Genomic DNA, 10,847 nt, shown 5'->3' with positions numbered 1-10,847 from the left:
ACTCCAAGTTGGGAACCGTCAATCTGAGAGAGAGAAAACTTTTATTTCGTCTGTTGCGAGAATCAGTTCAGTTGTGTTTATTTCTGACCATCGTATCAAAACAATACACGTCAGCATAGCAAAGGTCAAGAAAAGGGTAGAAGCGACAAAACGCGAACGTTAAAACGTGCTTGAGACTGAAGTAAGTTATTGAGTTGAGAGAAATTTGGCACGGTCGCAACACCTTCAGAAAAATTTAAGATGTTTATTACGTCTCGAGCTTTATTGCGAACGTTGTTGGTACGAAGCACTTCAGTAACAGAATGAATGCGTGTCACAAAATGGCGGTAACGGATTAGCTCAAGTGGTCGTAGAATAGAAAAAGGCGAAGTGACTGATCTCAAGACAGATACTGCGTTGCGCAATGATATGACGTCATCAACATCCCCCTTTCAATGAAAGGGGTTATGAATAGGATTGCAGGTTTACTACAGTATGAAGGAGAGATCATTTGGGGGTTAGGTTACATAATACAAAACGTATGGTAACACATATGATTACGATATGGCATATGATTACGATATACACACAATGCAAAACGTATTGTAACATATGTGATTACGATATGGTAAGTTAATTATATTTACAGCGAAAGGGTAAATGCTCAAGAGGTGGAGATGCAAGCATACTGCTAAAAGTTATCAGTGATATCTGGGATAATGCAGTTAAAATATATCACATATAACTTCATACACAAATGCCAAATGTCATCAGGTTGTAGGTTAAGAAAATTACGTAGTATGGTAATCATTCAACCACACAGGGGCTCTACGCATCCGTCTTGGTCGTTCTGAAGAGCTACTTCTGGGGTAGCTTTCAGAGGGTGCGTCATGGTTGTCAAGTGGGGTTATACTGTGTGGTATATCTAAGAACAGGTCGCTTTTGTCGATACGAAGGTGGACCCTGTTCCTTTTATACCTTGTGCCAGAAGCGGACTCGATTATGTAGGTGCGCGAAGAAGGTATTGCGGTCACTCTCCCTCGTTCCCAGCTTGTACTGGGTGGGCTTTGAAAATAAATTCGTTGTCCAATTGAAAATGGACTCATATCACGAGCGTTTTTATCATAATTTCTTTTTGTGGCATTTCTGCGATGAAGCCTTTTTTCGGCGTGCATGGTGTTGCTAGGTTTGGTGATTAGAGGTATCACTGATCTAAGTTTTCTGCCAAAGAGGATCTCTGCTGGGCTGATGTTTACGTCTTGGCGCGGCGTGTTCCTGATCTCAAGTAGGGCTTGGTATTGGTCGGTTTGGTTGAGAAATGTGCGCTTAAGCATGGTTTTTACACATTTAACCGCTGACTCTGCTTTCCCGTTTTCTCGTTGATGGCCTGGGCTGGAAGTTGTATGGGTGACCTGCCATTTTTTGCAAAATGCGTTAAAGCCATCAGACATAAACTGTGGACCGCAGTCTGATACCACACATTTGGGAATGCCGTATCGCGCAAAATGCTTTTTTAAGCAGCTTATAACTTGTCTGGTGGTGGTTGACGTCATCACGTCGATTTCAATGAAATTAGAGTAGTAGTCGACCGTTATTAAATAGCTCTTTCCTTGAAACTCGCACAGATCAATACCAATTTTCTCCCATGGCGCCGTTCCTTCGTTGTGTTGTTTGAGTGTCTCTTTCTGGTTGCTTGGTTTTGTTTGTTGACAGATTATACAATAGACCTTTTGCACATTCAAAATCACCAGAGCGTGACGTTTGAGTTACGCGGAGTCTGAGGGTTGAGAATCGCTGGTTTACTACGGTTTATGAAGGCGTTTCTTGTTATTGCAAGCAAGCGTGAGGTCGGTGGCAGGTGAAAGTAATTTTTTTGTGTTTATGAATTGTTGTAGATTATCGGCACACTTCAATTCTTGTTCGTTTTAATCATAGTGTTGGCTAACAGACTAGGAAAGGCAATTTAGGACGCCATTGTGAAGCGTGTGCATTTGACCGGGAATTATGGACCACGATAGTGGCACCTTGTCTTGCAACATTTTATTTTTATTCTGCATAACATAATATGCAACGAACCAACCACATTTTATTGATGATACCAAGCATAGTCACTGGTATTTTCCTGTCGAAGATGTGAAATTGACGAATTTTTTTATGGTCCTCTCTGCATGAATGCGATGGCGTGCAATACTTCGTTTATTCAACACTTCGTCCTCACTCATTTGAGGCCTTCTACCTAGGAACGGTGAGATATTCAAATGTAGACCAATACCATGTAGGCTAAGTCTTTTTCTATAAGAAACCCTTTATCGGCCATAACAGCATCATGAAGTGCAGTTCATTAGCAGCTATTTTCTGCTTCAAAAAGTGAAAAAATCCACTCCTCTGATATATTTCTTTGTCACACACCAGTGTACAACTGAAATACAAACATATTACCCCAGGGCCTGATTAACCATGAGGCACACGAGGCACAGGCCTCAGGCCCCCTGGTTTTGGGGCCCCAATTTTTTTTACATTAGTAGCCTACCGTAGGCGTAGGTAGTGAAAATTGTTGTGCCAGTGTGTGCACAGTTGCTATTTTGGAGTAACGATTTCAAATTGTATAACAATTTTGCAGTAACCGTTAAGCACTACTGCTCTGCATCGAAAGCAATTGCTAATAGGGCCCCTAAATTTAGCTGTGCCTCGGGCCCCCGTGAGCCTTAATCAGGCCTTGTATTACCCCCATTTGGATCAACTCCCACTAATGACTAATGCCTTTGCAGTGTTTGTACTTTTATAGTTCGAGTACGTTTGCGACTGACGGTGAAGTGAGGACAGTGTTTCGAGACGTAGGCCTACTTCAGTGCAGTCGATGATGATCATGGTGCTTGGGTAGTCCTTTTTGAAGTCTGGCTTCATGGTTGCTATGATAACGTCACGATGAGGGAATATGTTCAAACTAATCAACCTTAAATACATGAGGTGCATTCATGAATGAAAAAATACGGTGTACAGTACAGTACGAATGCGGAACTAATACCAAACCTTGTGCTTTAAGTCTGTATAAAACAAACCCAGGCGAAGCTTCAACACCAGCAAAAATTCAATCTTTCACCGCTAATCTATGTAGATGCAGTGCTCCTGTAGCATTTTGAGGTATTTCGAAAGTAGCCTTGTCATTAAGTTCTGCATCAATATTTTGATTTGCATGCTTAGCTTTTGAAGCTGTATAATTCAAGAAATTCTTCCTATCTTTGCCTGGCAAGATCGCTTCCAATACAGCAAAGAACTGGTCGAAGGTTTACACTTCTGTAGCCTAAAAGAGTTTTATTTTCTGGCAAATTATACTGAAACACTGATACACGCCTGTAAAGACCACAAAACAACAGCTCAAGCAAACGTTAAACAATTTATTCGCCTGCAAACTACGCCACTAACCCTATCGCACAGCATTGTGAACAGCGGCTAGTCGTTCACGACTCCAACGTCACGCTCTGTTGGTTTGTTATGCAAAAGGTCTATTGTCTGTCATTTGTTTTAGTTCTTTTGGTAATCCTATCCAAAACACGGTCTCGCGTGCTCGCCGCATCATGCTGTCATAACCTAAATGCGCAAGGTGTAAATTGTCTTTGATCTCTCGGCGCAAATTTTTTGGGATAAATATGCGCTCTCCCTTTAGTATTAAGTTCTTCTCTTGCGTCAGGCACTCTCGAAGCGAAAAATAAGGTTTGATGTTTTCTGGGAGATCATTTTTGGTCGCTGGCCAACCTTCTGTTATGATCCTCAACAGTGTTTTTGCTTCGTCATCGCTTTGCATGGCCTGTTTTACTGCAATTAGACGTTCGTCTGGTATGTCCTCTAGGACGTTTAAGTTCATTATGTGATTCGGTTGATTCTCTGAGCCGTTAAGTTCAGGAAAGGCTCTACTTAGGGTGTCGGCAATGACAAGGCTGGCTCCAGGCATGTATTTGAAATCAACATCGTATCTATTCATGCGCATCAGCAGGCTCTGTATCCGTTTGGGGGCCTGGCTTAGTGGTTTTTTAAGTATAGTTTCGATGGGTTTGTGGTCGTTGTGTATTGTGATTTGTCGGTCATAGGTGTATTGGTCAAATCGCTCCAGACCAAATACGACTGCTAATGTCTCTTTCTCTATTTGTGCCCAATTTTGCTCAGATTTTGTGAGGGCGCGAGATGCATATTCGACAGGTTGATCGTCCTGCAAGAGAACAGCACCAAGTCCATCCTTGCTGCTGTCCACCTGTAGAATCACTGGCTTTTGCGCGTCAAAATAGGCCAGTATTGGGGGTTGCTCGATTTTCTTTTTAACCTTTTGTATTGCCTGCTCACACTCCTCACTCCATTCCCACTCTACGTTTTTTCGGGTCAGTCTTCGTACGGGCTCGAGGTCGTTTGCCAGATTTGGCATGAACCTCGATAGATACTGAATCATGCCGCAGAATCGTTTTACGCCAGATATATCTGTGGGTGAAGGCATGTTTCTTATTGCTTCTATCTTTGATGGATCGGCTTGGATCCCGTTTTTCGTTACCTTGTGGCCCATAAACGTGATTTCCGTTTTCTTAATGATCGCCTTTTGATCATTGAGCAAAATTGGTATATTTTTGCAGCGCTGTCGCGAAGCTCTCAGGTTATCGTCATGGTTATTGATGGCCTGGTTTTCATTTGACCCACAACCAACAACAATGATGTCATCTGCGACAGCGAAGACACCGTTTAAGTTTTGCAACGCCTCTATTAATCTTTTTTGAAAAATTTCGCTACTTACTTTGAGACCGAATGGAAGTCTATTCCACCGATAGCGACCATGCGGCGTGATCATTGTTGTTAGTTTGCTCGCTTCTTCATCTAGTTCGATATGCCAATAGGCGTGTTTTACATCGACCTTTGAGAATATTTTGGCATTTGTTAAGGAAGGTAAGATATCGTCAAGCGTTGGCAATTTATAGTGTTCTTTTTTTAATGCTGTGTTTAGTGGCTGGGGATCGATGCAGATACGTAAATCCCCATTTGTTTTTTTTACTATTGCCATTTGACTAACCCAGTCCGTTGGTTCATCGAGTTCGAGTTTGACTTTCTCTTTGAGCGCGACTGGCACATTGCGACAGGGTAAGGTTCTAGGTTTTACCCTTGGGTCTACTGTTAAAGACGCACAACCGATGTAACCCAGTTTTGTGTTACTTATATTGGCGATAAAAGCATCATCATTAATCGAAATCAAATTCAAGTTTTTAACTGTGGATAATCCTAGAAGACAGTTCAAGTTATTATCTACAACAGTGAATTTAACACAGTAGGTTTCCTTAGTTCTCGGATTGATAACATCGAGTAGGGCCGTACCTGCTGGTTTGACTGTAGTTCTATTCCACATCGTCAATGTTTGTGTAGTCGGAGTTATCTGACCTCTTTTTACAAAGCGCTTGCATATGGTGTTGACGTCAGCTCCGGTGTCTAGCTGGAAACGGACTTCCTGTTCATTTATATTGAGTAGTGCAGTTAGTCCTCGTTTCTCACTTCCTTGTATAGCACACAAATATGCGTCTTCTTCTTCTGAGTGCACGCTTGGCTCCATGTTGTGGACCTGGTGTAGGCGGCTTCGGCATTTTACTGAAAAATGATTTCTTTTCCCGCAAGTGGAACACGTTTTTCCATACGCTGGGCACATGCTTCTGTTGCGGGGGATGGTTTTGGCCACAAAAGTCACATTCAGCGCTTTTCTCATAGCGTGAAAAGCGTCTCTGTGTTGCCTTGTTGGAATGGTGTTGTACAACCTTGTGTATGGACTCAGCAGGCTTTGTTTGCAATTCTTGCAATTGTTTGTGCGATGCTTCACGGGCTCGGCAGATTTGTATTGTTTTGTCAAGCGTGAGTGTCGCTTCGCATGAAAGCTTCTCTTGCAGCGCCGTCGGAACAGACAGTATGATTTTGTCTCGCAAAGCCCTGTTTCTGTCTGGAAATTTGCAGTGTTCGGCTTTTGCTTTCAATTCTGTCAGGAATGCGTCAAAGGGTTCTTTATATTCTACTTTGTAAAACCTCAATGTGGAGATAACATCGTTCTGTTTTGGGCTGCAATATTTTTCAAGTTTTTCCAGCAATATTTTCGGATCGTCTTTGCTCTCTTCTGCGGTATATTCAAAATGTCTCATTTCCTGGATCATGCTCCAGCCTGCGCATTCTTTAACGATTGCTGTCTGCACCTTGTTGTCATCATTATATGCTTTGGTCGTCAGCAAATAGATATCCACCATTTCACGCCATTGGTGATAGGACTCGGCAAGGTTGCTGTCCAGTGGATCAAGTGGTGGGGGCAGTCTATGTTGGCGATCTGACATCTTGTCTGTCTATGACGCTGGTTCAATTTAACCTTAGTGCCACTTCCATCTGTATGTCTTCGATTTGCTGACGCTACGGCTGAGTTCAAGAATCTTACGCTGCCACCATGTTTATTACGTCTCGAGCTTTATTGCGAACGTTGTTGGTACGAAGCACTTCAGTAACAGAATGAATGCGTGTCACAAAATGGCGGTAACGGATTAGCTCAAGTGGTCGTAGAATAGAAAAAGGCGAAGTGACTGATCTCAAGACAGATACTGCGTTGCGCAATGATATGACGTCATCAACATAAGATATAAAGGGAAAATAAAAAAAAGAAAATGTTACAAAAAAAAACATATATTTAGGCTATAGCTTTATTAGCCCACATAGCTTTAGCTGATATATTTAAGATTTGTATGGACAGTTGCTATGAAGATCGGCCATGGTGCGTTATCAAGAGTCGTAAGGGGATGGTCGTAAGGGGAACACGTCTTGATGCGTTTAGCTCATAGCAAAGAAGAGCAAGGCAGGCAAAGAAAACCCCACAAAGAAATCCTACCACGGGCAAAGCCATTTCAAGCGCAACGCACCATAGGCCTTGCACGACTCACAAAATAGATAGGCTATAACTTGACGACATGAAAACAATGACAAAAACAAATAAAACAAACTAGCAAAAACAACATCATCATCTTGCGGAAATTCAATTATACCTAGGGAAGTTATGTCTTGAAGATATCAAGCGTGCTTTGATAAAAGTTGCGTTGGTAAAGCAATAATTTTAGACCCCAGTCAGCTAAACTCGTCACCTCCACACTGATCCAACGTTAGCAAACGTTGAATTAATGCAAAAACGACAGGCATCGCCAGCTGGGATGTAGTAGTGGCATGTCACAGTAATATGATAAATTTGGGTTACCGTATGTTTTACACGTTAAACCATAACAAAAGTGAAAAAAAAATCCAATTTGGCATGTTAGAAAAATAGATAAACAATCAGACAATAGCATAACGATCCAGTCCAAGATATTGATATAAAACAACTGGTTGGAGCACATGGCCACCGCTTCACCGAAAGATGGCGATTGGTCGAAAAGGATGGAAAAACTTCTGCAGACTCTGTAAAACTTCTGTGGACAAAAAAAACACAAGAACCAGAAGGCCAGTAGGAGTACTTACAATAACCTTACTATTTTGCTAATAAATCTACACACATTGGCCTATCATTTCTAGGCAAAAAAAAAATATTAGTAAGTTTGGTGCATGTAATACTTAGATAGGATTATTTCAAGGAAGATTTAGATTGTTCATTTTTGATTTAAAGCCTTTTACAGTTTTGCATTCATTTCTTATAGTAGGGGGAAGCTTGTTCTAAACTGTTGGCCCCATGTACCGTATTGATTGTTTGCAAGTGTTAATTCTGCAATATATTGGAATATAAGGAGAATTACTTCTTGTTGTTAGGCTACTTGATTGTTTACACATAATTACATCATTGAATGTTGTGGGAAGTAGCCTTTTTGAATATTTAAACATGAAAGTTGCAATCTCTGTATTTTTCATGTGGTTAATTGATTTTAAATTATTGAGTTCCATTACACCTTTTATGCTTTCTCTGCGGTCAATGTCAAATACAATACGAAGAAAGTTATTGCATGTACGTTGCAGCTTTTGCAATGTAGTTTTGTTTTCATGACACCATGTTGAGATACAATATAATATCTGACTCTCAACTAGAGAATGGTAAATGGAGAGAAGTGCTTGTTTGTTTAGGAAAGGCTTAATTTTTTTTGTCACGCAGAGTTTTGATCTTATTTTTTGTAGCAAGATTTCCATATGAGATTTCCATGACAAATGCTCGTTTACAATTATTCCCAGAAACTTTATTGAGACAACTTGTTCTATGTTGTTTTTTCGAATATTTAAGGGTGGGTTGCATGATAGTGTCTTGCTTCCTTGACTTGAAAATAATATATGTTTGGTTTTGGTGACATTTAGAGACAATCGATTTGTTGATAGCCATTGATCTATGCATACAAGCTCTTGATTTGCCATATCATATACAGTAGAAACGGTTTTATTTTTATATATAATGGTGGTGTCATCTGCAAACATAATTGCAGTTCCGTGTTGAAGGCAGTTAGGAAAGTCATTTAGGCTACATAAATCAGGAATAAAAGAGGGCCTAAGAGAGACCCTTGTGGGACACCCAAAGATATGTTGTTAACATTAGAAGATAGTGTGCCATTGAAAGCCACTCTTTATTTTCTATTACTCAGGTAACTTATGAACCAGTCATAGGCCACGCCTCTTATTCCGAAATGATATAATTTAGCTAGCAATATTTTATGGTCAGTGGTGTCAAATGCTTTAGATAAATCAAGAAAGATTCCTAATGCAAGATGGTTGTCATTGAGTATACTGGTGATACTTTCTATTAGCATTGAAGCAGCATGGCTTGTGGAATGATTTTTTCTGAAACCAAATTGATTGTTAGGCTATAGAAAAATTTATGTCTAATTAAAAACGAGTATAATCTGTTGTAGGCTACATGATTCTTTCTAATATCTTTGAAAAAACAGGTAGTAGGTTGACTGGTCTGTAGTTGTTTGAATCTTTGTAGCTACCCTTTTTAAAGATAGGTATCACCTTCCCCAAATTTAAATGAATTTATGAATTTTCCACTCGTTAAAGATAAGTTAAATATATGAGTTAAAGCATGCAGTATATTGTTTGGGGTTGACTTTACAACTATGGATGGTATTTTATCGATGCCACTGCTAGTTTTTGCTGGCATAGCATGAATAATATTGTAAATTTCATTCAAAGTAGTTTGATAAATATAAATTGTCTCAGAGCATGGAGAATCAAGATATGTTGAAAATATTGTATTTGATTTGGGAATTTTTTTTTGTAAGGGAATGGGCAGCACAGGAAAAGTGATCATTGAAGTGATTTGCAATAGTTAATCTGTCAATGACTGTACTATCATTTATTTTGATGACATGGTTAGTCTTAGACTGGGATTTACCTAATAGATTGTTGATTGTTTGCCAAGTAGCTTTCATACTGTTTGCCAAGTCCGCCCCGATAGCTCAATTGGTTAGCGCGTCACTTCTGGAACGAAGAAGCTTCAAGATCAAGCGGCGCTGGTTCGACTCTCGGGGTGTGCGCTTGAGCAACGCACGTTAAGGACTGCTCTTCATTTAGCGGCATCTAATGGATGGAATAGTTCCCGGCAACAAGACTTCAACAATCGGAAACTTCACTCTGTCAATCTCGGTGACCGGGCCTGCGTCAGTGATTCAAAGCCTCTACAAGTATGCGAAACTGCCAGGATTAAGCTCTGCAAGAAGCTTTCCCAGTCCGAGGATAAAGATTCAATCAATCAATCAATATGAAACTTTTGCTTTTCAAATTTAAATTGATAAAATTCCTTCTTTTTTTGTTGAACTGTATAGAAGTATAAGTTTCTTGCAGAGGTGTAGTTCTTTTTGGAGTGAATAGTTTTATTTGCTATGTACTTTTTAAACAAACGCTCTTTTCTTCGTAATAGATGTAGTAGTTCTCTATCAAACCAAGAATTATTCTTTTTTAAAGGTGTTTTTGTAAAGGAAAATGCTTATTAAATTGACTAGTATATTCTCCTATAAATGACTCATAAGCTTCATCAGCATCATTTTGATTTAAGCACCACGTGATGTCCATATTTTCCAGAGCATTTGAGAAATTTTGTATGTATTGAGAATAGTAGGCTATGGACTATGTTTGAGAATAGTAGGCTATGGACTATGGTACAAATACAATTGTATACAATAGTACGAATAAAATAGCACCATAACAATCTAGATTCCACAACAAACAGGAAGCAGCAAAAATACAATAAAATGATTAATATAGGCCTACCGGTAGCCTACCTAATACAAAAAAATCTGCAAAAAATGCAATGATTAATGTACCGTAGCTTATTAGGCTACAGAAAAAATCGTTTTATCAAATAAATTGTTTTAAGGTTTATATATCATTTTATCCAATAAAACGAGGAAAAATTGTGTGGTGCATTTTTTTGTCAACAAACTAATTCAGACAAAATTCCAAAAAAAAATCGCAAAAGTTTGAATTAAACTCGGAAACTTAGTTTCGCAATGACACGCTTGATTTCTCAAGTGGAACACTATTTTGTGTACTCGCCAAGCATGAAACTACAGTATTATGTTTGTTGATATGATATGGCTGGCCAAGGTCAAGGTGAAACTTTTGTGTTGAAGATTCTCACAGGATTTATTTAGCATAGATTGAATACACTTTATTGTAGAATACCATAAAGCGAGGTCATGAACACTATTGCAAGGTGTTTTAGAACGTGAGGGTATGGTGTAGTAGTGGGATAGTACTGTAGGCCTGTGGGGCACTGTGCTGTGGTTGGCAGCTGCTGCATTGTAAATGCAATCTTACATTTGTACCTGTCCATTTAGCTTGTGCTTGCAAGTTGTATACCGTACAAAAATGAATGAAGAAGACAAGAATAGACTAGATATTCCTGGAAT

The sequence above is a fragment of the Aplidium turbinatum genome, chromosome 18 (assembly GCF_918807975.1).
Source record: "Aplidium turbinatum chromosome 18, kaAplTurb1.1, whole genome shotgun sequence".
Classification (NCBI taxonomy): Eukaryota; Metazoa; Chordata; class Ascidiacea; order Aplousobranchia; family Polyclinidae; genus Aplidium; species Aplidium turbinatum.
Note: the sequence above shows the minus strand (reverse complement) of the source record.